The sequence below is a fragment of the Callorhinus ursinus genome, unplaced genomic scaffold (assembly GCF_003265705.2).
Source record: "Callorhinus ursinus isolate GAN/ISIS: 27379988/994484 unplaced genomic scaffold, GSC_fseal_2.0 scaffold29, whole genome shotgun sequence".
Taxonomy (NCBI): domain Eukaryota; kingdom Metazoa; phylum Chordata; class Mammalia; order Carnivora; family Otariidae; genus Callorhinus; species Callorhinus ursinus.
Genome location: NW_027397091.1, coordinates 316695 through 342505, shown reverse-complemented (window position 1 = coordinate 342505; position 25811 = coordinate 316695). Strand labels below are relative to the sequence as shown.

The 25811-nt window shown below is 54.4% G+C and overlaps 1 protein-coding gene across 4 annotated transcripts in view; it reads right to left on the bottom strand.

The window, feature by feature from the left end:
• Positions 1-529: 529 nt before the first annotated feature.
• STK35 (serine/threonine kinase 35) overlaps positions 530-25811 on the bottom strand; it is a 43866-nt gene continuing 18584 nt past the window's right edge. For 2 of the 4 annotated variants that reach the window (XM_025875948.2, XM_073878288.1), the window contains exon 4: positions 530-5240. The gene's annotated coding sequence lies outside the window, so the exon portion shown is untranslated. The remainder of the gene's footprint in view (positions 5241-25811) is intronic. The other 2 variants (XR_003209209.2, XR_012374095.1) reach the window with 2 other exon arrangements.

Here is a 25811-nt window from a genome sequence, read left to right as displayed (position 1 = left end):
CACACCGTACCTACCATGAGGGCCAGTAGCACCTGGCTTGTAGTAAGTGCTCACTGCCCATGGAACGTGGAAGGCTGCTGTTGGCCAGGCCCACCACCGCGGCCCGGCTCAGTCTCTGCTCTCGGGGCATGGGTGTCAGCCCCTCAGCTCAGAGCCCACCGGCCCCCTGGGACATCCCTGTCCCCTTCCCCCTGCCGCTGTGGTTTGGAGACCTCTCTTTTATCTCTCTGTTAAAACTCCCGAGGGCAGAACTTGCAGAAGCAGAGCTGGGCCTGGGAGGGCCTCTGAGGGCCTGGTTGCAGCCCCTGAAACCCCTGCGATGGGATGGGCTGGCCGGGTTAGGTGTGGATTCCCGTGCCCCAAGGGCGGGCAGGTTCCTCCTCCTGAGGGGCCTGCTCCCCGGGTGGGGCTGGGGCTGGAAGGCTGGTCGAAGGCCACCAGGCAGTTCACCCACCGGGACCTGGGACCTGTGGCACCGCCTGGCTCCTCCCTCCCCCAAACGGGTGTCAACAAAACCACGAAGCACTCGTTTTCAAATCACGTATGGCTTCTTTGACCCCATCAAATAACTTTATTCACACAAACGTCCCTTAATTTACAAAGCCTCAGTCATTCATACACATTAGGGGGATCCACAGTGTTCAAGGAACTTAAATATAATGTATCATACCAACCCAAGTAAACCAAGTACAAAAAATATTCATATAAAGTTGTTCACACGTAGGTCCTAGATTACCAGCTTCTGTGCAAAAAAAAGAAAATAAAGAAAAATAGATTTATTAACTAGTATCTGAAGCTAACTTTGTGCCTGGGTTACTCGGTGCCTCCCTCACACCCAAGTCGTCCCCACCTGCATGTTAAATTGTGGCGTCATACTCCCCGGCTGTGATGAAGGAGGACCCCTGGGGCACACAGAGTTCTTTACAATGTTCCTGAACAAACTCCCTTCCTTTTGTGTGGCCCCTCCTGGCAAAAGATGTGGGCGCCTCCAGGCAACCAGTGGGAGTGGCTTCACCTCTCGAGGGTGGCCTTGGAAGCGTACATTCGCCAGGCCTCCGGCCCCGCCTCCTCGCTTCCCCTCTGAGGGCATCTCTCTGCACAGGAGGCCCTGCCCTCCGAGCCGGGCAGGCAGGGTCAGAGCCGGGCCTGGCGTCCCGGAGGCCGGCCAAGGTGCCATCTCTGGGCCTCAGCCCCAGGCTTGGCTGTTGTCAGGCTGCCAGTTCCTAGGTGACTCCAGGAGCGCTGTGGTCTGGGGGCCACCACGCAGGCCAAGGGAGGGGAAGGGAGTCAGGGGGGAGCGATAACCCAGGAGCCACCGGTCCCCCCAGATGGGTGTGTACAGGGGAGCGGAGCACAAGGGGGATCGGAAGGGACAGGCACACTTGGGTGGGCGGAGCCAGGAGCCCAGGCAGCATGGAGCAAGGTGAGGGCAGAGAGTTAGGGGTCCCCTTCTTGGGCGGGTGGAGGCCCAACTCCTGCTGTTCCAAGTTTCCAAAAGATACTCTGAGGCTGAAACCCAGACAGCCGTCCCACAAAGATCTGTCTTCTGCAAAGGTAAACTGCAACAACATAGACAGAACACTCCTACAATGCCGGCTCTTTACCTTTCCTCAGAAAAAGGACTCAGGCAAAAATAATCTTATTGCTCCAAACACTGGTTTTCTAGGAGACAGCTGATATGTCAAGGAGCAGAGAACCTGGGAGGAAGGGAATGGTGGAGGCGGGGAATGTCCAGGGGCAAGAAGGCTGCGAGGAAGGTGGTGAGTGGTCTTAGCACCGCGGGGTCAGGGAGCAGAGGGGGTGCGGGGCGTGCGCCCCTGCGGGCTCAGCCTTCATTCGCTCTGGGACCCCCCCCCCCCCCCCCGGCAGTGCCCCAAAGGAGGCCAGGCCCCATCAGGAGTCAGATCTCTGCCAGTGTTGGGCTCGTTTCTCCTCCAGCTGTAAACAGGGTATCTCTTAAGTAAACATTGAACACACTCCCTCAGAAAGGCAGCCGGTCGGGGGCGAACCACGTCTGCGTGGGAGGAAAGCAGTCCCACGCTCCTCTCCCAATGCTTCTGGGAGGAGAGGGGGCTAAGGCCTGCGCCTTTCGTCCCCGGCGCCCAGAAAGGGGTCAGACGGAGCCAGCCCTGAATGGACAGACTGCGGCATCCTCCTGGCTAGAGGTAAGAGGCAGGGGGTCTGCTGGGTATTGAGAGGCAGAGAGCGAGCATCCACCTGGTGGAAACATGCTTGTTCTGTCCCCGGCTATAGCTGCGCTTAGTGTCCCGGTGGTGGCGGGAGCCCCGGGCCTGGCTTCCCTCCTGGCTCTCTGTGGGCGGGAGTGAGAGGTTAAGTGACAGGCAGACGTAGGGAGAAGGACGCCACGGACTTCCAGCGGAGCCAGCACGTCTGGTCAAGGGAGGGCAGTGGAATAAGGCACTATGATCTGTCTTGCCGAGTCCTCTCGCTGGGAAGATACTGAGCTCAAGAGCCCCAGGTCTCAGGCCCAGAACCTCCCCGCTGCGGGCTAACTGTTTCACAGATCCAAGGAGAAGAGAGTGACTATTTCAAGGTTTGGAACTCCTAAAACTTGCACAGGCCTTACGAACGTGGTGGCGCTGAGATGGGGTGGCACAGGGCTGCCGCCAGGCCGCACCTACAGGCGCGAAGGATGAAGGGGGGAAAGAGAGGCAGCAGGCTGACCCACAGCGGGAACGGGGCGGGGGCTGAGACGTGGATGGGAGCTCCCTGGGTCCAACTGAGGCTAGTCCGCTGGCTGTGGGCCGAGCCGGCGCTCACCTGGGGCTGACGTCCACCTGGCTGGCTGGGCACGCGGGGTGGACAAAGTGGGGGACAAGAGAGAGAGACAGGCACTTGGGGCTAATGAGCTGGCCATCGCGAGCCTGGGAAGGAGGCCCTGCCACCAAGCAAGGGTAGGCCGAAGTCCTGCAGGATAAGGGCTAGCCCTCCCAGGCTGCCTGCCTTGCCCAAAAGGCAGAGGCATCCTGTGACCTACGGGGGCTACACTGATGCCAAGAGAAATAATGAAGGGGGACCGCTACAGCTCCGAGACCTGATCCAGATGGAGGTTAGAGACCGGGGGAGGGCCGAGGTGAAGTTGAAGTAAAGGGCCTGAGGTCAGGCCTGAGCCTTGACCAAGAACTTGAGGGCAGGGGCTGCAGCCAGGGAACGTGGGGTGAGAGCCAGTCCCCTTGTTCTCACCATTAGCTGCCCCTGAAGGAAGGCAGAGAACGGGGTTGCGCTGCAGTCAGGGACACTGTGCTCCCCACCCTCCCGGGGGCGGCTCAGGGTGCACTCTGGTGGCCTGAGAAGCCAGAGAGGAGATGAGGTGGGTGGGCATGAAGGATTTCACAGGGCAGGGAAGCACATGGCTCCCACCTGCAGCCCTGCTCACCGCGGCCAACCGTCTGCCCAGGAGGAAGCAGCAGCCTTGGTATTTGAGGGCCCTGAGAAAAGGCGAGAGAATGCCAGCAAACGTGTGGTGAGTTTGCAAGTTTGGGCTGGTGTCGCGTTGGTCTCTCCGCAACACCCAGGGCCAAAGCACTGCCGCTCGGGGGGGGCTGGTGGTGGTGGTGGTGGCGGAGAGCCCCCCTTGGTCACACACCAACCTGAATGCCCTCCAAGTACCTCCCCTATCGATCCTATGCTGGTTTAGAGAAAACGAGAAACAAACATAGAAGAATTTCCCTTTCCCCCAAGACCCTGTCCTGCTTGGCCGTAACGGGGGAGAAGCCTTTGGAGCAGCCTCAGCAGCTTGCGGGTGAGAGGGACAACACGGGGCCAGCCACCTGAACCTGCGCCGGGGGCGGAGGGGGTGGGCAAACCCTCAGGTTCACAAGCCCGAGGCGAGGGAGCTGCCCACGTGCTGGCAGAGAGCGTGGGATGGCCACACAGACCATGGCCCGCACAGACGCTGGTGCTGAGGTCAACAGGGTCACGCGGGGCAAACTTTACGCCATGGGCACCTGACAGCTGCAGGGGCTCGGGGGGGGGGGATCTAGCCCGTCCCCTCCCTGCTCTTGGTGGGTCCAATCTTTTCCCACCGGACACGTGTACGCGGAGGGAGGGCACCTAACAGTAAGTTCCTGGGGGTGAGGGAGACGGCGCTTGACGCTGCCGCCGACTGGGACACCACGGGCCCACGTGCATGGCATGCCCTTCACTGCGAGGAGGTGACAATGGCAGCCAGTTTCAGGACACCCTGTTCTTAGGGCCAGGTCACAGCCAGATCGCAGGGACTCAGGCAGTCTCTGACAACCGGGATGCGTGGAGGGCACACGTGGGAAGGAGATGATCCAGGAAGCAGGAGGTGATGGGCGCTAACCTCAAAGGAGTGACAGATGCCTGCCGAAGACCCGGCTGTGTCCCAGGCAGAGGTTTGGCACAACAGTTGTTTTTCCTGGGGGGAGGGGGTCTTCCTCTGGGAGGGAGACCACTAACAGAAAGGTAGGCTTGTAGAGCTGGGCTGGGCTGGCGCTCGACCGCTGGGAAGTGGGGGATAGTCACCTCTGTCCCCCCCCTGCTCCCCAGCGCTCTGGGTTCTAAAGGGCAGAAGAGGGAATGGCCTCCCACCACTGCGAGTCCTGGAGTGGCCCAGGGCTTCCGGCAGCTGAGAGAGAACAAACCCGCAGTTGAGACTTTCTTGAGTTCTCTGGGCCAAACCCTGTCTTCCTCTTCCAGGTCCTTCTTCGCCTCTGACCATTTCTAGGGCTGAGGGCGGCCCGCCGGAGTCTGGCAGCGCCTGTGTCTGCGGGGGAGGTGGCCCACAGGCTGCCTTCTGTCTTCACGCCCCCCAGGGCCGGGACCCACCCTGGCTCTCCGCAGAGAGGCAGGCCTTCTCTGGGAAAGTGAGGTGCTCTAAGCAGAACTGAAGGATGGGTAAATCAAAGAAGACAGAGGGAAAATAAAGGAACAAAACAAAATAGCTCCCTAACCCCTTACAAAAATTAAGAATGACATTTATACATATGCTTTTGTCCATGTTGTTTCTCCACAGCACAGTTTCCTGCTCTTCTGAAGTCTTAATCATTTAAATTAAAAAAGGAAGGAAAAAAAAGGACAAAAAATAAAATAAGATTTAAAAAAAATTAAGCGAAACTAAAAGGAGGGGGGGAAACCCAAACAAAAGCTTCACATTGCCGGAGATCCAGCTGTCGGGAGATCACCAACCGACCAAGCCACCACCTCTGTGGGCCTCTGTGGGAGACACGATGAGACTGTGGGTCCCGAGGATCAACCTGGAAGACAGAAGACAGAAGGCCGGGGATGAGCGGACACTGGGCCGGTGGGCTCGGGGCACCTCCAGGCTCCGGATGCCCCACTCGGGGCCAGCACCCAACCCCGAGGACCTCAGGAGCTGTGATGTGCTGGGGGCCAGAGAGGTTTCTGAATACCTCACAGGGAGTGAATCTAGCTTTGCTACAACCACCCTGCCGTAGGCATGGCACATTATTCTCCTTTTTCACAGAGGGAAACTGAGGTACCGTTAATAAGACATATGACTAACATCACACTGATGGAGCAGCCGACCCCGGCTGGGAACGCAGGCTGGTTGGCTGCAGCTGCCAATCCCATCATGACCCCCATCCCTGTGCTATTAGGACAAGATGCTGCAGGACCCTAGCCATCAGTCCCTCCGGACCCTGGCCCACGTCCCTCCTCACCCTCTCTAACTGTGCTGTACGGAAGTTTCGCGCTCACGCTCTTGGGTTTATCCTGTGTCACAGACAAGTGAGGCTCAGCCCCCTGAGAACCTGAGTTAGCCAAAGCTCTTAGGTCTCAAGAGGGGCCAGAACCCCACAGCCAGGGGCTGGGGTGACTCAGGGCCAGGGTCAAGAATGAAGTTCTGCCCCTTGACCACGGGCAAATTTAAAGCCCTCTGCTCCTTGGTCTCGTCACCTGCACCACATCAGAGGTTATCATGAGGACCAAATGAACAATGCATCTCACCTGAGACAGCACCTGGCCCTATTATGATTAGCTATTGCTTGGGAATTGCCTTGGTGCCAGGCCTCGGGAACAGGACCAGCCACCGGCCTTTCAGGGACCCATTTTAGTGGAGGCCTGGAACACAAGAGCTACAGCGATCAGCCTTGAGCCAGCACCTGCCTCCAGCCCAATCAGAGCTGAGCAGGGCCCCAGCCTAGGCAGCAATGCTCCTCCATCTGCACAGCCCAGGGACTCATCCTGGGGTTTCGGAGTGCCTGCCATCAACCTGAATGACGGGTCTTTCATGGCCTGCTTGAAATCCCTCCAAATCTGCCCCACCCCCATGGCTTTATTCTTGTGTAAGCTCCGTGTAGCCTGAGGAGCCGTGCCCTCCCCACCATCACTCGCTGCCTGTGCAGCCTGACCACCCGGGCCTGTCGTCCTCAGGTCCCAGGGAGACAGACGCCTGGCTGGTCCTCACAGGAGGCAGTGGGGTCTGGCAGTATGAGACAGCCCGTCTCCTTCTGTGAGAAATGGTGGGCTCTCCATTGAGGTCTGACTGGAATAACGACTGTGCAGTACCTGGCCCCCAGCAGGAACTGACTGACTCCATGAGTCCACCCCGTCCTCGTCCCCAACCGGCAACGACGGATGTGTTCGATTTGGACAGCATGCGGTCTGCAGCCACTAGACCACCCAAACTGCTCGCTCCTAGCTGGGTGAGGGTGGCACGGAAGGGATGCACACCCTGCTGGAGACGTGTACCAGCGCCTTCCGGAAAGCAATCTGGCCCTGTGTTTTCAGAGCCTCAGGTGTGTGCAGACCTCTAGACCCTAAAGTTCCACTTCCGGAAACCCAGCTTGACTGGTCATCTTATATATGAAAAGGACTTTATGAATAAAGGTGCTCGTTGAAGTATGATCTACATTGTGAGGCAACAACCCAGAAATCCAGAAAGGAAAGATTTAAGCAAATGATCCATCTTACTCAGTGATGTAGTACAGAGGAAATGAGAAGGCAGGTTATGGCAGAAGCACTTCCTGGGGTTAAGGAGAAATAAGCAGCCCACGATGTCCCGCGGCATATACAGTACGAGCTGAACCATGTAACAAACAAAAACCTCCACGTATAGGAAATCTGTCAAGAGTACATCAAAATGTACTTGTCGTGGGTGCATTTTCTCCTTCCCCTGCTTACTACTGAGGACACATCACGCTGTCATGCTTTACTTTGTAATGGGAAAACCAGCGTACTCTAAGGGACAAGAAAAGCTGGCAGCCCCAAAGAAAGGCCCCTGGAGAAGAAGTCCAAAAGACCAGACCCAGGCTCTTTTCTGGGCTCTTCCACACACATAGTGGACAGCGGAGAATTTTCCACAAGCTGTCAGGTGAGGTTAGATTGTGCAGTTCCTTCCTCCAGCGCAAGGCGAGGGAGGGGGCGCCCAGGGTCTGCGTATGGGGAGTAGAGTGGGGGTGAATTATAAAGGTGCTGGAAAAGTATTTGATCTGGAAGAAAATACTGGCTTTCTCAGCCTCAACCTTTTCCTCTGCTGCTTCTGTTTCCCTGCCTGTGAAGTCCGCTCCATCAACAAAAAAAATGCATTGGTGGGTTTAGTATCTCAGTTTCTGACTTGGCAAAATAAAATCACCAGAAGCACATCCTGGGATGACCCAGAAGCCATCTCAAATTCTGGCTTTACTCAGCATGTCTACGACCTTCTCCCTGTGCTTTCAAGACAAAGCAGAGCAACCAGCAGCCAGGGGGAGGGAGAGCTGGGCGGGGGGGGAACCTCACCATCCGAGACACTCCAAGTCCTTCTGAAACAGGACAAGAAAAGCCCAGGAAACTGTAGGCTAATGTGTGATCTGCTAAGCTCATCTCCAGGACCAGTTATGACCTTTTGGACACTGCTTTCCTCCCTCCCTTGGCAGGACCCAAGCTGAGGATACCCTGCTCAAAGGGATGCCCATCAGCAGGAAGGTGGCCCATGGCAGCAGAAAAGCAGCGGTCAAGGAGGCTGAGAGATTCAGAAGCCAGAAGTCCCTTTTTATATAATAAACTAGCAGAACAGAGTGTGCCCGCAGAAGGTCAAACCAACAGCACAGCTCCCGAGACACCAGTGTGTAATGACCGCTGTAATCACTGGGCCCCTTGCCAGGAAGCCAGGCTGACATTTCCCATAGACTCCCCCACCCTCCCCTGGCTTTGGCACTGGGTCCCCTCCTCGCAGGAGGATGCCTCAGGATGGCCTAAAGGTCTGGGTCTGCTTCTCTCTTGGGGGCAGGGACAAGGAAAGCAAGAGGGCTCTCTTTCAGGGAGAGGACCTTGGCTTCGGGTTCCTCTCCCGCCTCCCATTACAGAAGGTGCACCTGCCCTGGGGGGCCGATGGTGTGGCAGGTACACGGGGAGCCAGGCTCTGCAGCTATGAGCAGAAATGGCTTGGAGCACCCGGTTCTGGGTTAGACCAACAGCAGACCCTCCCAGGCACCTGCTGGGGTGGTAAATGGTGTAAGGGGCTGGGAGCCTCCGACTTCATCCTAGCAGATGTCACACCCCGGCTCCCTGGCTGCCCAGTGACTGGCTTGGACCAGGGCCTGCCTCGTCGCTTCCAGTGGAATGCGTACCTCTGACCACAGAGCCCTGTGCGGAGGCCGAGCCATGCCGCTGAGCGGAATGACAAGTGGTGTGTGATTAACTGCCACATTTGCCTTCCGGATCGTCTCATTTGGTGAGGCTGACCGCCCCATTTTAACAAGGGGACAGGCCCAGAGAGATGGAGCGGCTCGGCCCACACCACAGCGCTGCTGAGCACTGCCCGCAGTGCCCTCAAGCCACCGGCCAGGGGTTCCGCTGCCACCTGCATCTGCCGCCAGTCCTGAGGGGGAGAGGGGCCAGTGATCCGGGAAGGCGTGTTGGCAAATCCTTCCCCTTCTTTCAGCTCTCGGACAAAGCTCCCTCAGCACGTCTGACCTTCCTTCTCCGTAATTATCATCACAGCAATCGCTCACCCAGCATCGAACGTTCCAAGGGCTTTGTAGGGAACAACCCATTAAGGCAACTTTCAGCTCTTTCCCACTGCTTCCCCCTTGCTGTGTCCCCACACGGAGCCCGCGTGTTATAGCTACGGCCTCATCTCGCCCCCGCAACCCTACGAGGTAGGCACTACGGTCACCCAGTTCCAGAGAAGCTCAGAGAAAAGGGCTGCACGGCCAAAGGGTGGGCGAGGGAAGGGTCTGGGCCTGGGTCAGTCTCACCCCACAGCTCCTGCTTTCAGCATCGAACTGTCCCGGGAAATCCCTTCCTGGAGAGACAAGAGCTTAAGCGGAGTTTAAAACCCACTTAATCCCTTCACTTATAAACACATTCACTCAGAAAAGCGTTCATGGAGGGCTTGGCTTAGGTACCTCTGCAAGAGACTGGTGTCTAGGGCACATCAGAGGATGTGGAGCCACCAGGCAGGGAGCAGCCTTCTAGCAAGTTCCTCTGCCAGCTTAGCAGTTGTCTGTCTGATCAAGGAAATGGGGGAACCAGAGTGCTCCCATGAATGCCACCAGCACTTTGGAGAAGGGAAGTGGGGGAAGGGGCGGGGAGTGAGGACGAAGGGGTGGGATGGACGGGCCCCCCCGATCCACCTCCTCCCGACCCCCCCAGCCTGCAGAGACGAAACATCTCGGGGAAGAGAAGGCTATCCTTTACTCTCCAAGTGCGGCCCTCCTACTTTGTTGATGTCAAAATGTCATTTTGAGATGAAACTAAATGGGAATGGTTTGTGGTCCCCCGTCTCCTACTCTGCCTCCTTCTTTCAAACTGTACCATCCTTCCAAATGTGTCAGTCTGGCAGCCTCAGGGTGTGAGAATCTCCCAGGAGCCACGACTATGTTTCGGTAGAGCATCTTCACTCAGGTGCTCTACTGGGGAAACAGCACAGGCTGTGGTGAACAGTCCTGGGTTCAAATCCCGCCTCTGCCACTTACCAGCCGCTTATAGCATCTGAGCCTCCTTTTCCCTGCCAGCAAATGGGGATGCTGCTCTTTACCCTTTTAGGGGCTGTTGTGAGGATTCAAGTAAGCTGCCTATCCCGGCACTTGGTACCGAGCGGGACACTCCGTACGATCGATCACATTGTTCACTCTGGTTCTCAGACCGAACTGTACACCTTATCTAGAGATGAGGCTTAATTCAGAAACTTTCTGTCCTTATCTGCAGTATGGACGTGTAGGATGAAGGCGGGGTGGGGGGAGCTCTCCCAATACGCCCTCTGGAAGGCAGCCTCTGCCACACCGTTGCTGTAATGCCCCAAGGACAGCCAGATGGTGGCAAAGCTATCCTCAGCCCCTTTCAACCCGCTCAGGCCTAAGGATGGAATTTTAAAGCCCATGAGCCTCGAAGTCTGAAATACCACGTAGCTGTCTGCAAGGATCTATTTTCTGTGATATTGTACAAGAATGTCATGGCTACCCCGTTGGAAGGATGGGCCAGTACCCCAGGTGACCACTGGCAAGTGTCAGGAGGGCTCCCATACCAGGTTTCAGGGTGGCACAGAGCACCTGAGCTCATGCCACCTGCTGTGAAGGTAAGCAGCAACCGTAAGCATATGTGATGCACATGCTCTCGACACTTAGCAACATGCGAAAAGGTTCAATGACTCGTAAACGCTTAACTGGGATTCAAACCTCAAGTCCAGTGTTCTCTATCCCTCTCATCTATTCAAGAGAAAAGGAAGTCATTGGGTTGGCATGCTCATAGACTAAAGCACAACATAAACTCAAATGGTGGTATTCTTAGGTGGGGAGCCAGGAACTCACTCTTAAAGTAAGTCCTCCCTGCACTCCTTTTTTTTTTTTTTAAATATATATTTTTTATTTTTTGAATATATATTTTTCAAGATTGATTTATTTCAGAGAGAGAGAGAGAGAGAGAGAGAGAGAGAGAGAGCAAGAGAGGGAACACAAGCAGGGGGAGTGGGAGAGGGAGAAGCAGGCTTCCGGCCGAGTGGGGAGCCCGATGAGGGGCTCGATCCCAGGACCCTGGGATCACGACCCGAGCCGAAGGCAGACGCTTAACGACTGAGACACCCAGGTGCCCCTGTCCTCCCTGCACCCCCGCGTGGAGGTATTATTCCTGTAGCTACGGCTGCCTTTGACACGCCAGACACCGTGCAAGGCTTCGAAAGCGATGCTTCCCTTGCCCAAACAAAGGGGCGTGGAGGAAAGATCTCCACTTTACAAATGGGCAAACCAAGGCTCAGGTATTCATTGTTGGCATATCCCACTGTGGAGGCACAGGGGCTAGGCCATGTCAGGGTCACAGAGGGCAGGCCTCTCCTAAGCAGGATTAGTTTTCCTCGCTTGCGTAATATACCAAAGCAGCTGGCTTTTCATACGTAGATACCGACCAGCCAGCCCCGGGGTTCAGTGGCCCTGGTACTACTGTCTGTCCCCATCTGTCAGAGGGACAAACGCCAGGGAGCCAAGCGTTCTGATACCCCATTTACCGAAGGCTCTGCTAGCCACAGGGGCTCAGAGAGGGGCAAAGCTAGGAACCACCGTGCCACAAGCGGTGCACGGGTCTACAGAAGGGAAAAGGGAACAAGAGTCTGAGCAGAGCACACCCAACAGGGGCTCCACAGCAGCCACGATGCTCTGCAAGGCCAGGGACGCCATTCGCGACGGTCTCTGAGCCCTGACCAGGAGGCTAAAAGAAGGCAGGAGTTTGGGAGCAGGTCCTGAACGCGGGGAGAACGTCATTCATCGAGCATCAGGTTACAGAGCAGTGAAGAGCTACTGCTCTGTCAAGGGCCGAGGTGGGAGACCTAAAATTGATACCCCAGCTCTCCTCCCCATTACTAGTCCAGGTCCCTGAGCCTCAGCTCTCTGAGTTGACAAGGTGGCCATGTCTGCTGTGCAGGGTGTGACGTCCAGCGACAGTATCCGTATGGGGCACACTGAGGTATACAGGAGGCAATTAGCATGTGGTGATGACAGCTTTCGATCACACCCCAACCCTAACCCTCACCACCTCCCTGGCTGGCCCAGGCAAAAATTCCAGACCAGACGACTTGGCATCAAGCCAGCCTCCTTTCTGCTTTGGGCCTCAGCAAGCGCTGGTCCGGTTGTCACCTTCCCTGCCCCTCACCCTTCCAGGTCCCCCTCCATGGGCCTTCTCCCAGGGGCCCCTGCCCCTGTGCCCCAGCGAGCAGACCCCCATGAGCCATGCCATGTGCCCCCCCGCCCCACCCCTAACCCTAACTGCCTGAAGGACAGGACAGTCCTGGGCTTCTCTTGAGCCTCTCAGGGCGCCAAGCCCTCGAGTCAAATACGGACTGATTGACGGGACCCGGGAGCTAGCACGTGGCAATAAAAGAATTAATTTACGAACTTCATGGAATCATTCAGCATGACAGGATCTTAACACAAAATCTGGTTGTAACATCCCTGCCTATAGCTGAGTTCACACTGAGCAGCGCAATGCCAGGTGGAGAGAGAGATGCTCACCCTCACCTCAGAAAACCGGGCCGCCTGGCCAGGCTCCAGCAGGTGGCAGGGGAGGAGCCGGGAGGTCGCCCGGGCTCATTTCCTACCTGGCCACACCGTGCCGCCCCCTTCCCCCCCCAACACACCTGCAGAGCTGGGTGGGGGACAGGAGGCACACGGGGGTGGGGACGAAGGGTTTCCCGGACACGACACCGCTGACCTGCTACAGAACCAGGCAGCTCTGGGGCCAATGCCAGCTCTCTGCCCCGCCTTCCCTCACTGCCTTTCAAAGGGGAAGAAAATAAGGCCTTCTGTTCAGTCTGGAGAGAGAAGCCTGAGATCCAGGGGTGGCCAACGGGAGCCAGTCTGGCTTCAGTGGGCCACCCACCCCAGGAAAGCCAGCCACAGGAAGACGCAAATGAGAACGGTGGCCTCGCGACCGGAAGCCTTGGCTCTGGCTTCAACTCTGTCGTCTTCCCCAGATCTTCAAGACCCACGCAGCCTCCCTCCAGGACCGACCCCCAAAAAGCCGCCGATGCCCAACACTGCTCCGTAGCAGGCCAACGGCTCGAGAGGCGGTGGTGGCCTTCCGGCCGGGGTGCACTCCACACCCCATGTTCGAAGCCTACGGGTTGTGGAAATCGCAGGTGGGGTGGGGGCTGCGGCAGGGTAGCCCCCCCTCCCTCCGAGAAACTGAACACCGGCTCTCGAGCAGCCAGGGGCCCACCCTTTGTCCACTTTTGCGTGTCCGGAGGAGGCCACCCCATGCATTCTGAAAGGCAGACTGTCGCCCAGGCTGTAACAGCACAGATGGCAACCGGAGGAATCTAGCCCCTACTAAGAGACACTGAAGTAAACTGCAGGAAAATGACGAAGGACCCCATCTGGTGGTGGGGGCCCTGGTTTCCAGTCTCATCTAGCTCTCTCCCTGCACTCTGCTGGGGACCGTGTCTCTTCCTGCACCACTCAGGGGTGCTTGGGACCAGGGCAGGGGCTCTCCATCTGGGGTCCTTCGAACTCCAAGGATGCACAGGGCCTGCAAGCGCCCGGAAGGCATATGAAGTACCACAGTGTGCGTCAGGTGTGTGCCTTTTTCTGGAGGGACAGCCCTGACACTCAGCTTCTGAGGAATCTAAGAACCACAAGCACCTCGGCAGGCTCTTATCTATCAAGGCAAAGACTCTAACCAGAAAGCACCCCGGGAGGGCTCCACGGGCTTGCCTGGGGCACAGCGGAGCAGGGCAAGCTGGGTGCAGGAGCCAGGCTGCAGCTGATGGCACCAGAGCCCTGCCCACCAGTGGGACGGGGGTGGGGGAGGTAGGGGGTGGAGGGTCCCTCTCCTTACAGATTTTCAAGGCAAAGCTGAGACTCCTAAAGCAGACAAAGGTCATGGAGAGGAGACGGGCTCTATGGCAAGTCAGCTGAGCTCGATCGGTGGCCCACTTACCACGGTGAGGATACACGCTCTCTTGCAGCCACAGCTGATGGGCTGGCTACATGTCGGGGCCTGGCTTACTGAGAGAAGAGGGGCGAGCAGGGCCTGAAGCCAAGGTGGCGAGCTGCTGGAGACAGATGCCAGCCTTATCTCCAGTGTGTCACAAAGCTGGGCCAGGGCAGTGAACGCGCCTACATAAAATGTGGCGGCCAGTTACCGTGGAAGCTTGCAGCGTCTGAGGCTTTGGTCACATTACAGCAGTGCTCATGTCGTCACCACTGCAGTCTTGCCTAATACCGTTGTAAACCTTTTGATTTCTCAAAGCGAGCTGCCCCAAATGCTAGTATTCAAAAGCTCGCCAAATGCACAAAAGGAAGAATTGCTGGGGCGCCTGGCTGGCTCCGTCAGTGGGGCGTGTGACTCCCGTTCTCTGGGTTGTGAACTCGAGCCCCATGGTGGGTGTAGGGATTGCTTAAAAATAAAATCTTTCAAAAACAACCCCCAAAACAAAGGAAGAATTGCTGGCAAGACATCAGAGTCTGAGATCTGGAAGGCTCTCCAAAAATCCACAGGACTGCACCCCGAGTCATCCCACCGGGGTCTAAGGCCGTAGACCCATTTAAAGCCGGTCTCTCTGGCCTTGGGAATTCACGTCTGGGGGCCCTTGGGGAGCCGGGAAGCACCTGCGCCGGTAAACAGGCACTGGCTGGCACTCCAGACAAATGAAGGGGCAACTTTTTGTCTGCAGAAACAGCCCCGGTAATTGGCAGTCGGCTACAGGGACCCCCTAACTAATTCCCTTCCTCAACTTATTAAGTGTGGGGATGAAGTGAAAGCTGCCAACTGCCTCAACTGGTCCCCGAAGAGACCGAGGTTCAGCTGGAGCCGCTGTGATTAGCAGACAAAGGGCTCCAGGGAGATGCTAGGCTCCTGGGAGAACCCTCCTCCCTGGCCCTTTGCCAGAAGCATGCCTAAGGTGCTGTCACAACTAAAGGGGAGCAGTCGCTCTTCCATATGGTGACTGGACAGTCTGTGGTTAGAAGAGGCAAGACTCAAACAAGGTCATGCCCAGAGCAGTCTGGGCAAAAGGGGACCATATGGACTTCTGGTTACAGCAACCAGACTGAAGCCTGGTGTGCCCGGGGAACTCACGGGGGGCATTGCCAGGAGGCTTGGAGCTCTCTTAGGGAAAAGCAAAGCACTGCAGATTGCTAGTGCAATGAACGACGGGCCTGTAAGGATTTGGCAAAAACAGACAGACTGCACGAAGGCAACACACAGAGCTGCCCATTACTGAGCTCTCGCGGCATGCGTGGAGTTGCACTGGGTACTTCCTATTTCTTGTGCATCCGGTCTTCACACCAGCCGACAGTGAACGTCAGTGTTAAATGAGCATCATTTAACAGACAGGAAATGGGGACCCAGAGAAGTTAGGAGACGTGCCCAAGGTCACCCAGCTGGGCCCTGGGAGAGCTGCAATTTAAACCTAGATTTATCAACACGCCAGGTTCCGAAGCCAGTCTCTTACTGACACCAACAGGGAATATACAGGGCTCCCAACAGCCGTATCAGCTGCTGCCCTGTCTCCCTTTGCATGCTCAGGAGGGCGCCTGTGCCGTCTCGTACCTTCTGAAGGCTAGCCCTGTTGGGTGTCGCATCTCCTCTCTCCTCCAGGGAGCTGACCGTTCTCTCCCCACCGTGACCTACTCATTTGCCAGAAAGAACAGCCTTGTACACCACCATCACCCGCCTCCACTTTTTCTTCCCTAGGGTGAAGGTCACCCTCCTTAGGCTGACATTCAAGGCTCTGGGCAACTTAGTGCTCTTTTACTCTCCCACTTCACCTCTGTGTGAGCCAACCCGAAGATCTACTCTTGACACAAATTCTCAATGTTCTCACGCTGTGTCCCTTGCTTACAACACCCTTGACTGCCTTCTTTTCTTCAAGGGCTATCTTAAGTCACAGGTCCTACTGGTTGCCGTTACTGACTTCTCCAGCCAAAAGCCAACGTTCCCTCCACTGAGCTCCTGGGAGCACCAAGCACGGTGCCACTACAGACCTGTGCATGGGACCTATCCTCAGAAGCCGATGGCAGAGGGCCCTGGAGCTAGCCCTTCCTGGCCATGTGGCCAGTGGGGCACATCACTTACTGTCTTTGGAGTGGGAAGGACATCCTACCCAGGACCCATGTGAGGATGTGAGGAGATAAGAAACAGAGGGGGAAGAGTATGAAGTCTGCACATGGCGTGCGCTAAGTCAGAAGCTAACTGAGAGGAAGTGCCCCCTGCCCCTTGCCCTCATGCCTTAGGATGATAAAGACTCCAGGCTGCCCCAGGCCTGTTCTAGGGCAGAACAGAAACAAACAAAGTGACTGTAAGCCCGCCAGCAAACTGCAAAGCTCTCAGTAAGCACTGGTAAATGAGTATAAAACACGGACCTAATCTCCAGGGAAGGAGATGTGGTGAACAGGTAGGGCCGGCTTCTACCCCACGTCCCACATGTAGTTCAAACCAAGATGTCCGAGGACTGCTGAAGGACTGACCTTGAAGCCCCCTTCCACTAGCCTGATGTCAAGTTCAGGCCTTGGGGTAGCCCCTCAGCTCTTGCACTTTAAGTGCCTGAAGGCAACTGACCACAGAGCTCTGCGCACCTCTCTCCGTTTTCTCCTTAACCCAAAATAGAAAGTATTTCCTAATTCACAAATTAAAGTGGCCCTCAAAGTCAATTTTAGAGCCAGCAATCATGGTCTCGATATTATATAACCATGAAAAAAACCCGGAGAGGGAGATGCGGGCGCGAGAAAGCTGCTCTTTGGCAGAACCACCAGCTTGCCCACGTGACAGGACACTGCACAGGTTTTCAGCTCGGAAAAGCAAAAGTAAATACAAAAAACAACAAAACGCTATGTTCTTGGGACATAATTATAGCAGAGTGCATATGCAAATAAAGACAGAGAAGAGCCAGACACACCAGTCACCTAATGAGAAGCTGATTACAAAGGAAAGAACAAACACAGCAAGGCACAGTCATCAGATGAAGGCTGTGAAGGCAGCCCTGGGTCTAAGGCAGGCCCTTGGGGCTCATGAAGGTGTCCCAGGCTTAGTCCCAAATTTGGGATCCAGAGGCACCCCAAGAAGACCCAGATAATCACTTACCAAATACCCATCTAAAGGAGAGAGGATGGGTTGATGGCCATACATCCAAGATACATCTGTGTATCTCCCCCCCCCCCCCCGCTGCCCAAAGCCCCTCTTCCCACAGGGTTCACAGTCTCGGAAATGGCTCTGCCCCCCAGCCCAGTGATTCGTGGAGCCACTCTGCCTTCATCTCCCTCATTCCGTCCACCTGCAGTCCTCCAGCAATCTCCAAATGCACTTTAAATTCACTCTGCCCCATCCCATGTACCATCCACCCTAACGTGGGGAACTCGACTTCCTGGCTGGGCCCCCAGGTCCATGCTTGCCCTCTCCAACCCCAGCAGCAGAGCCAGAGTGCTCCTGTAAACACGGAACCCGAGGGGGAAGCTGATCTGAGACTTACCACCATCCCCAACGCCGGGCATGTCAGGCTCCTGCTTCTTCCTCCCAGTCTCTCCCACCTTGCCCCTACCCATTCACTGCCCCGCTGCCTGGCAGACACCTCATGCTTCAGGTCTCAGGTTCAATGGCACCTCCTCCTCCGGCCTTGGGGAGGGTCCCCTATTTTCTGTTTCCTCCATCCATACAGGCATGAAATTTAGTTTTCTCTTAGGACCAGTCTCTCAAACAGAGGTCAAAGGGCCCGGAGGGTGGGGACCAGGTCTGAGCTGTCCCTGATGTACTGGAAGCACCTACCAGTGCCTGCACCGTACAGGGGCTACCAAAAAAAAAAAAAAATCAATGGGCCCCTCCGGTATGTGTGTTTTCTTTATTGATGGGGGTGGGTGGGAAGCATTCTGAGACTACTTCACACTCTGTCCCCAGGCTGGCCAAGAACTAGTATGAAAAAACAACAGAACCCAAGAGCTATGGGGTACCTACTGCACGCCCAGAATCCCCAGGCTAGCTTACATCCATTTTCCATTGAATCCCCATGAAGATCCTATGGGGTAAATGTTATTAGCAACCCATTTTATAAATGAGGACTCCAAAGCTCAGAGAGATGCCTAAAGTTTAGCTGGACTGAGGTCAGGGATTATCTTTGTCTCCATGGCCCAAGCTGGACAAAGAGCAGGTGCTCAACACGTCTGGGGGAACGAACAAGTGAAGATTTCTAATCAGAATTCAAGCCATGTCTAAGACTCCACTTGGAGACCCAAACCAGACCTGTGCATCCTGTTGCTTCCCCATTCCCTATGCCCAGCTGCCTCTTAAGTTCCCCTTTCTTGAAGGGTGAGCTCCCATCCTACCACAAAGACCTCACAGGGCCCTGTACTCCCCTGAGGGTACTCTGCTGGAGATTATCGCAAGGTACTCATTGTTATTATGGCTCAGAAGTCTACTCTCCCAGGGCCAGGGAAGCCCACGGAGAAATTCAATTATTTTCTTTCTCTTCCCAGGAGCAGGTGGCTGCAGGACCTCACCTCATCCTGAGGACACATGCACCGAGGGAGAAACCAAGCAAGAATCAGGAGTCCCGACTCCTGGAAACTCATCCACTGTGGAATCCACAAACATGACCAGGCTGAGGGAGCAGGGAGAGAGGGGCTGAGAGTGGTCCTTTAGGTGCCCTGGTTTTCTAGACAAAAAACCCACGGCCCACAGAGAAGTGACTTGCCCAAAGTCCCGATGATAGGTAATTATGGAAGGCAGAGACAGGATTAGGATCCAGCAGGCCCCTCTTCCTAGCTCTTAAGCCTAGATCTAAACTTTCTGAGGACCAAAGGTTAAGAGGTAGTAAGGTATGTGGCTGTGTGTTTAACAGACGGTAACGTGGCAGACTGTGCCTTTACCTTCTTTTGCCAGGGTAGCCCTCAACCCTGACCCTGAGCGTGCATCAGTGTCACCCAGACAGCTTGCTGAATACCGTCCCCTGGTTCCCGACTCTGTAGGACTAAAGTGGGGCCAGAGAGATGCATTCTGACAAGTTCCCAGGTGATGCTGCCAGCCTGGGGACCACACTCTGAGAAGGTCTGTCCCCGACACTGCGTGCGTTGGGAGACGGGAGCCGGTGAGGAGGAGGAGGGAGGAGTATGGTGGTAGCTCGTCAACATCTTCAAGTTCACAGGCTAGAATCTTGATCTATTAAGTAGGAAACTTCTTACTCGTGACGTTCTCCGTTCCTCGCACTGATAGAAAGGAAGCAATCTTTTGAGCTGTGGTACAGCTTTACCCAGGCCACAAAATCAGGCTGCAGATCCTGAAGACTCACATCTGGGTCTGCCCAGGGCACCACGAGCTTAGCCCCAACTCAATGGCACTCTACGAGTAGGTGGGAAGCCACAGTTCCAGAATAGCTGTCCCATAGCCACAGGACTCCACACAAAACACTGGGCTGGAGTGATGGGCTCTCCAACGGCTCTTGGTGGTACACCTGGTTGGTGCCCCTGCCCCGAGCATCTGAGGGCAGGGCAGGGGGGGGTAACCCTGGATCACATCAGTGGTGACCTCTGGATTTCAGTTGAGGCAACTGGCCTAAACTTCCAAATAACTTTTTCTAGAAGGTAAGAGTCACTGTGTTGTTTGGGGTGTGGTATACTCACACTCATTTCTGCTGCCCCATGCAAACCATTTGTCAAATCCAAGTATGCAATCTGGTTACTAACAACAAATGAGTCTTTACTTGTGACTTCCAATTCTCCTTACGTCTGTACAAGGCTGGGCTGGGCTGGTAAGGCCCATGCACTATGCCAAGATCTGACTGCACTGTACTTCCAGCCCATGCCTCAGACGGTGCCCCAGACCAGAGCCTTCTGGAAGGAAAGACATGTCTTAGACATGTCTGAAAAAAGCAGAAAGGCAAAAAAACAAAAGGGTGCTGTCCACGTATGTAAGCGTTTCCTTTTTCCAAATGGATGGAAGTAAATGCAGAATGAGTCAACTGGCTCACACCATGTCTGTGACTTTCCCACTGGAACAGCTGACCAATGCTAAAATCCAACACCATATACCAAAGCCGACCTGCCTTCCATGACTGCTACGGTACCAGGCCTTGGAATGACACGGAGCCAAGGTTCCCCTCTGTGAGATTACTGCCCAGGCCCCATATCCAGCTCCTTTTTCCAGCCTGGAAAAACCAGAAGCATTTTCATCTTCCTCACTATGCCCTGTGGTGTGGCTGGGTGGCTCTAATCCATCTCCCCACCAAGTCCCTGGATATCGTTTTCTTTTACAAAGAAACAACACAAAGAAATCTGACCTGTATATGATGCAGGCTGAGTTATAGCTTTCCCCTGGCACCTCTAACTAAAGTGAAATTCCTTTAAAGTTGGGAATTCATTGCAGTATGTTATGGTATTGATTTATTTTAAACTTGGCTGGCAGTTTTAAGGCCTGCCATGCTTCTGAGTCCTAGAGATGCAGGAGGAGGTCTCCATTTCCTTTGATTCTGCAATACCACTGAGGACTCGCTAGCAGCAACAAAAGGGGGGGATGGGAGCTTGTATGCTGCTGCCCTAGTTTATCAAGACGGAACCCTGGGCTGTCGCCCCAGGTTCTGGGTCTAGAAGGCATCTCTGGTTCGGATTTCACGACTACAGCAGTATCCTCTCCCCTGCAGAGCTGGGTCCTGTACCCAACAAAGCCTCAGGGCGCGAAAGGTGAGTTTCTGGCAAGCCCTGAGCTGTGACCTGCTATCCTCTGGTTTATAAGGTGCCACTAAACTGACCTTCAAGAACCAGCCCAAGGTGCTCCTTCCTCCAGGAAGCTTTCCCTCTGCTCCCTCCAGGCTTCCTGTATCTCTCCTGAGCCACAGCTACTACAATTAAGTCTCCATGTCATCTCCCCATTGCTGCATGGTGAATGACTAGAGGACAACACTGCGGGGGACCGGGGGTGGGGGGGTCTATCCTGTCAACACCACCCCCAGGCGAGTGCCTACCATGTTATCAGGAGGGCTCTTGCTCACCAAATGCAACATGGCCCCAGCATCTTTCCACACAGGGCTGCGGGCAGCCATATCAGTGATGGGCACCAATGACGAAATCCCCTGCTTTAGTCAAGATTTCATAAATGAACCGGGAGATCTGTCAGGGAGAAACCTGGCCACTACTGCTGTTTTGCTTTGGGTCCTCAGTCTCAAAGGCCCAGGCTATGTTCACTGGGAAGGGGCTTCTGCCAGGATCCCTGGTGGAGGGAACAGAGACAGCAGGCTGCCTTTGGGTCACATCCGAGCCCTTCCCTCAGCCTGGTGCCTGTGCTTTCCTGGCGGCCATCACATGGAGCGGGTTTCTGGTCTCCCACCTTCCAAACTTTGGGTAATTTTGACTTCTGCCTGCTGTGGCCCATCCCTGGTGATGTGGGTGCCTCACTAACCCAGCCTCGCCTCACCTGCCCACGTGTGAGGCTGTATCAGGGTGACCCAAGGGGAACCCACACACAGGGGACCTCACCTGGAAGAGCGGACGGTGGCCCCGCTCCAGTGTGCCTGTGCCCAGGTCAGTCGTCAGAGAGGCCCACGGGCAGCACCGTACACAAATACCTAAGGGGCCACCTGTGTGGTGCTCCTCGGAGAGGGAGTCCACCATCCGCCTGAAAATATAAACCCATCAAAAGCTGCTTTTAAAGAGGCTGCAGGAAGCAGAAGGGAACAGTGAAATTTCCGGGCAGATACCTTGTTTTAAATCCCGGCTCTCAAAACTTAGTAAACGGATTCCCCGCTTCCTCATCTGCAGCAGGCCGGCGGGTGGCCGTCATGCAGATGCTGTGTGGTAATTACACACGTGGTGTCAACTATTAAAAAGTGTGGAAAGTATTTCATTCAGAGCTGAAGAGAGAGGACAAGGCTTCTGCTCGGCACAAGTCAGGGGCCCCTCAAAACAGGTTTTTATACCCAGGAGCTGTTATTGTTGGTAGAAGTGTTTGTGTCCCGGGGTGGGAGGGGGGGCGGGGAGAGAGGAAATGGGACTTGGAAGGACCCCAACCATCAGGCAAGCCTTGCTTACAGCTGCATGATTACAAAAGCGATTTTGCTTTGCCCAAAGGGATGCCGTCTGGGCTAGGAGGAGCCAAGGATGCCAGGGAGTAGAAGATGAGCCACAACAGCCCTGGGGCAGGCCTGTCCCCTCACGGATGCTTTGACGTCCTGCAGAGCTTCAGGGGACAGACTATCCCCGGGGGCCACCAGCCCCATTACATAACCCACAGCTCAGCTTCCTCCTGTGGGTACAGCTGGAGCTGTCAGGGGAGGGCAAGGGCAAGAGCAAAGCCGGCCCCCAGGGAGCTGCCTGGCCTTACAAACACCAGCCTTCTTGACCTGGGGGAGCCCCGAGAAAACACAAGGAGACAGACCAGGCCCCACGGCCTCCATGGATGCTGGTACCTCGGGCCACCAGGTCCTCAGAGTGAAGACACAGCTTTAACTTCCCAGCGAGAAGAGAAGCAAACCTTCTGGATCCCTATGCACAACCCCTCCGCTCTTAGCCCTATGGAGTGCTAGTGTATCGGGTAAGGCCAGGCTGAGGCATCCATTTTATAGACAGGGATTCAAAAGAGGCTCAGAGACTGCAGATCTGCTTGGATCCAAGGATTGATAATCACCAGCTAAATACATTCCCCTCCCAAAGATCTTTCAACTTTAAATAAAACCCCTATCCTGTAAGGATCTAATCATCTGCTTCAGGGCAAGGATGGCATTTCCCTCCTTCCATCCTCTTTGGAAGGTTCAAGGCTCCACCAGAGACTAAGCGGGATGAGCCTCTGGGGTGTAGGAATCAAACCGACTCTGGTCCCTTCGGCGGTTAAGGCTTCATGGAGAAGGTGTCCTTGCTCATTCCCCCCCAACCCACCGCCCCCCGTTGGGCTACCTAGCTGTTCAGCAGCACACTGTACTTTTCGGGGTACAAGAAACTCCCAACTAGAAGGCTACTAATGGCCACGCGCCTCGTGCTCACGTTACTCATCTCACACTCCACTCAGCGCGCAACTATTTGTTGAATTCGGTTATAAAAACACGTGATTTCTAGGTCTTTCAATAAGGCATTACCCCGTATCAGTGGACACCAGGGACTCAGATCTGGGTTCAGCTCCTTATCAGCTGTGACCTTTGGGAAGTTGAAATAATGGTCAAAAAGCACTAGGCCCCAGAGATAACCAGTGATTATCAACATCTTTGGCCATCTTCAGCACTGTCGCTCTCCTTCAAAACCTAACCCCTCAGCCCCCCACACGGACAAGGCAAGGCTCCAGGTGGGGGGGGGGTGTCACACCCCAGAAGCTCAGTTTCACGTGGCCACCTCCCACAGGGTCCTGAGTGAAGGGCATGTGTTATGTGCTCCTGGATTTGTTCACATCTCTCCTCGCGGCTGGCCAAGGAAGTCACACTCAACCGAGAGGGGACCTGAATACCTATTTGTCCCAGGCTCCCAACTTCTCACGGAAAAACCCGTTTCTAATTTACCCTCCGGGGATTGTTTTGAAAACTTTGCTGTTTAAAATGAACCACATTAAGAATTTCTTTTCCATTTTTTAGTTTCCAGCATCACTTTTAACTCGACACCTATAATGTGACACAATTGGGGTATAATTCTGCCAAAAAGTAAAGAAGTGTTCTGTATTGGTTTCTACAGCTTCAATGTGAGCCAACATGCTGTTGCCTGTTAGATGAGCTGAAGCTTGTGAATCCCCAGAAGACCATCAGGGGTCCAACTAGCGGGTTGGGGACCTTCACCTCAAATCTCATAAAAACAAGAAGAATCTGAAGCCCAGGTCAAGGGGTCAACTCAGGTCCTCTAGCATATGAGCCCAGAGCCACATCTTTGGACCTCATGCCAAGAATAAATATATCCTTTATTACTTCAACAATAAGTTGGATTTTTTTTCCTCTGATGTTAGGCAGCTACCAAGACCACATATGGAACAAAGAATATTTTCTACGACCCTTCAGGCCACACCAACATCTAGATTTCCTTCAGCAGGCCTGAGGTGCCTGCTCCAAATAAATGTCATTCAAGGACCCTGACTACCAAAGGCCCTAGTAACTGAGGCTCGTCTATGAGACAGCAAACTTGGCCATGAACGCAGACTCCCTCATCTTACAACACCCTCCCTGGCAACAGAGGTGGGCGGTGGCACCTAGAACAGCAGTTTAGCTTACCCACTTTGGGTAAGGTCTGTGGCTGGCTGGGAGGAAACACTAGGAATTATTAAACATCTTTAAAAAATGACAAATAAGGGAGAGAGAGAATCCGCCATTGAGTAATCTTTAAAAATAGATAAATTTTCTGGAACAAGCAATTGGCCACAGTTGCCTGGAGTCCAGCTTTGTTTAAAAAAAAAAAAAAAAAAAAAAGCTTATTTGGTAAATCCTCTGAAGCAAGGCTACTAAAGACCACTGTCTTCAGAGACAAAGAGAAGACAATACTTTCACCTCAAGCCAAAGCGTGTATCTAAAATTTAGCGTTTCAGGGCGCCTGGGTGGCTCAGTCGTTAAGCGTCTGCCTTCGGCTCAGGTCATGATCCCGGGGTCCTGGGATCGAGCCCCGCATCTGGCTCCCTGCCCCGTGGGAAGCCTGCTTCTCCCTCTCCACTCCCCCTGCTTGTGTTCCTCTCTCGCTGTGTCGCTCTCTGTCAAATAAATAAAATCTTAAAAAATAAATAAAATAAAATTTAGCGTTTCATTTAGGCAGGTCATATAGGGCACTTTTATAACCTCCTGTGATTCCAACAACCTCAAGGTAAACAGGATCTACCCCCGTTTAATGGATGATAAAACCCAGAGAGGTAAAATAACTTGCCTGAAGTCACATGGCCAGTAAGCCCCAAACATGGAACCACTCAGTCCTGGACAGTTCAGTAGGCAACACTCCTTTCAGAGGAATCCCATGTTTCCCACCCAAAGTGCATTTGTTCACTGTTGCAAAAAAACTAAAACCAGTGAGCCCTGATTTGAACACCACTCTGAAATCTACAATCCCAGATTACAGAGACCCTTCTGCATTATGCTGCGCTAGGGACAAAGAGTGTTTCCTATATGCAGCTGGAGTCTGAGCCACAGTAACAGGTCTAATGGGAACGTGGACAAGGAGTAAGGACACACAAGTTCTGCCCCTTCATTTGGGACCTTGAATAACTCCTTCTTTCTAGGTCTCCAGCTGCCCCCTACTTCTCAGCAGCTCCCCTTCACAGAAAATTCCTCAGGAAGAGTCACCTATACCACTGGTTCTCGGACGTGAGGTCTGGAGTGCGGGACTCCACGAAGCCAACCAACCCTGTTCGTAGTAACACTAAGACATGCGTGCCTTTTTCACATCCTCTCTTAGGTTTGCAATGGAGTTTTGCAGAGGTCACCTGCTGAGTGACATGGCGCCAGGTTAAAATCAGAAGCAATTAGGAGAACCCAGCTATTAAGGCGGATAGTAAAAAGGTCTGCAAGAATATAAAACAATGCCACTCTACTCACTAAATTTTTGTTTGAAAAGAACATTTAAAACACTTCTTGGTTTTAATTTTTAATATTACCAGTATCCATAGATATAACCCCAAACAAAAGCTTTTTAGAGTCCACAATTTCTCAAGTATAAATGGACTTTTAAACCAAAAACCTGGAGAATCACTGGTCAACTCTCACTGTCTCAATTTTCTTCCCTTTCATTCCCTCTCAAACCTGCTGTGGTTTGAGGGGTTCTCTTCGTTACGTGCCACCAAAATTGCTCCCGAGTGCGAATGACTTTGGCTAAAGCCAAAGGTCAATCCTCAGTCCCCATCTCCTTCCACCCGCCAGCACATGGGCCCCGGCCGATTACCTTCTCACCGCGTCTTCACCTGCTTCCAAGACACCACACCCCAGGTCTTCTGTGCCGCCGGCTCCTTTCCTTCTCCCCAGCCTCACTGTGAGA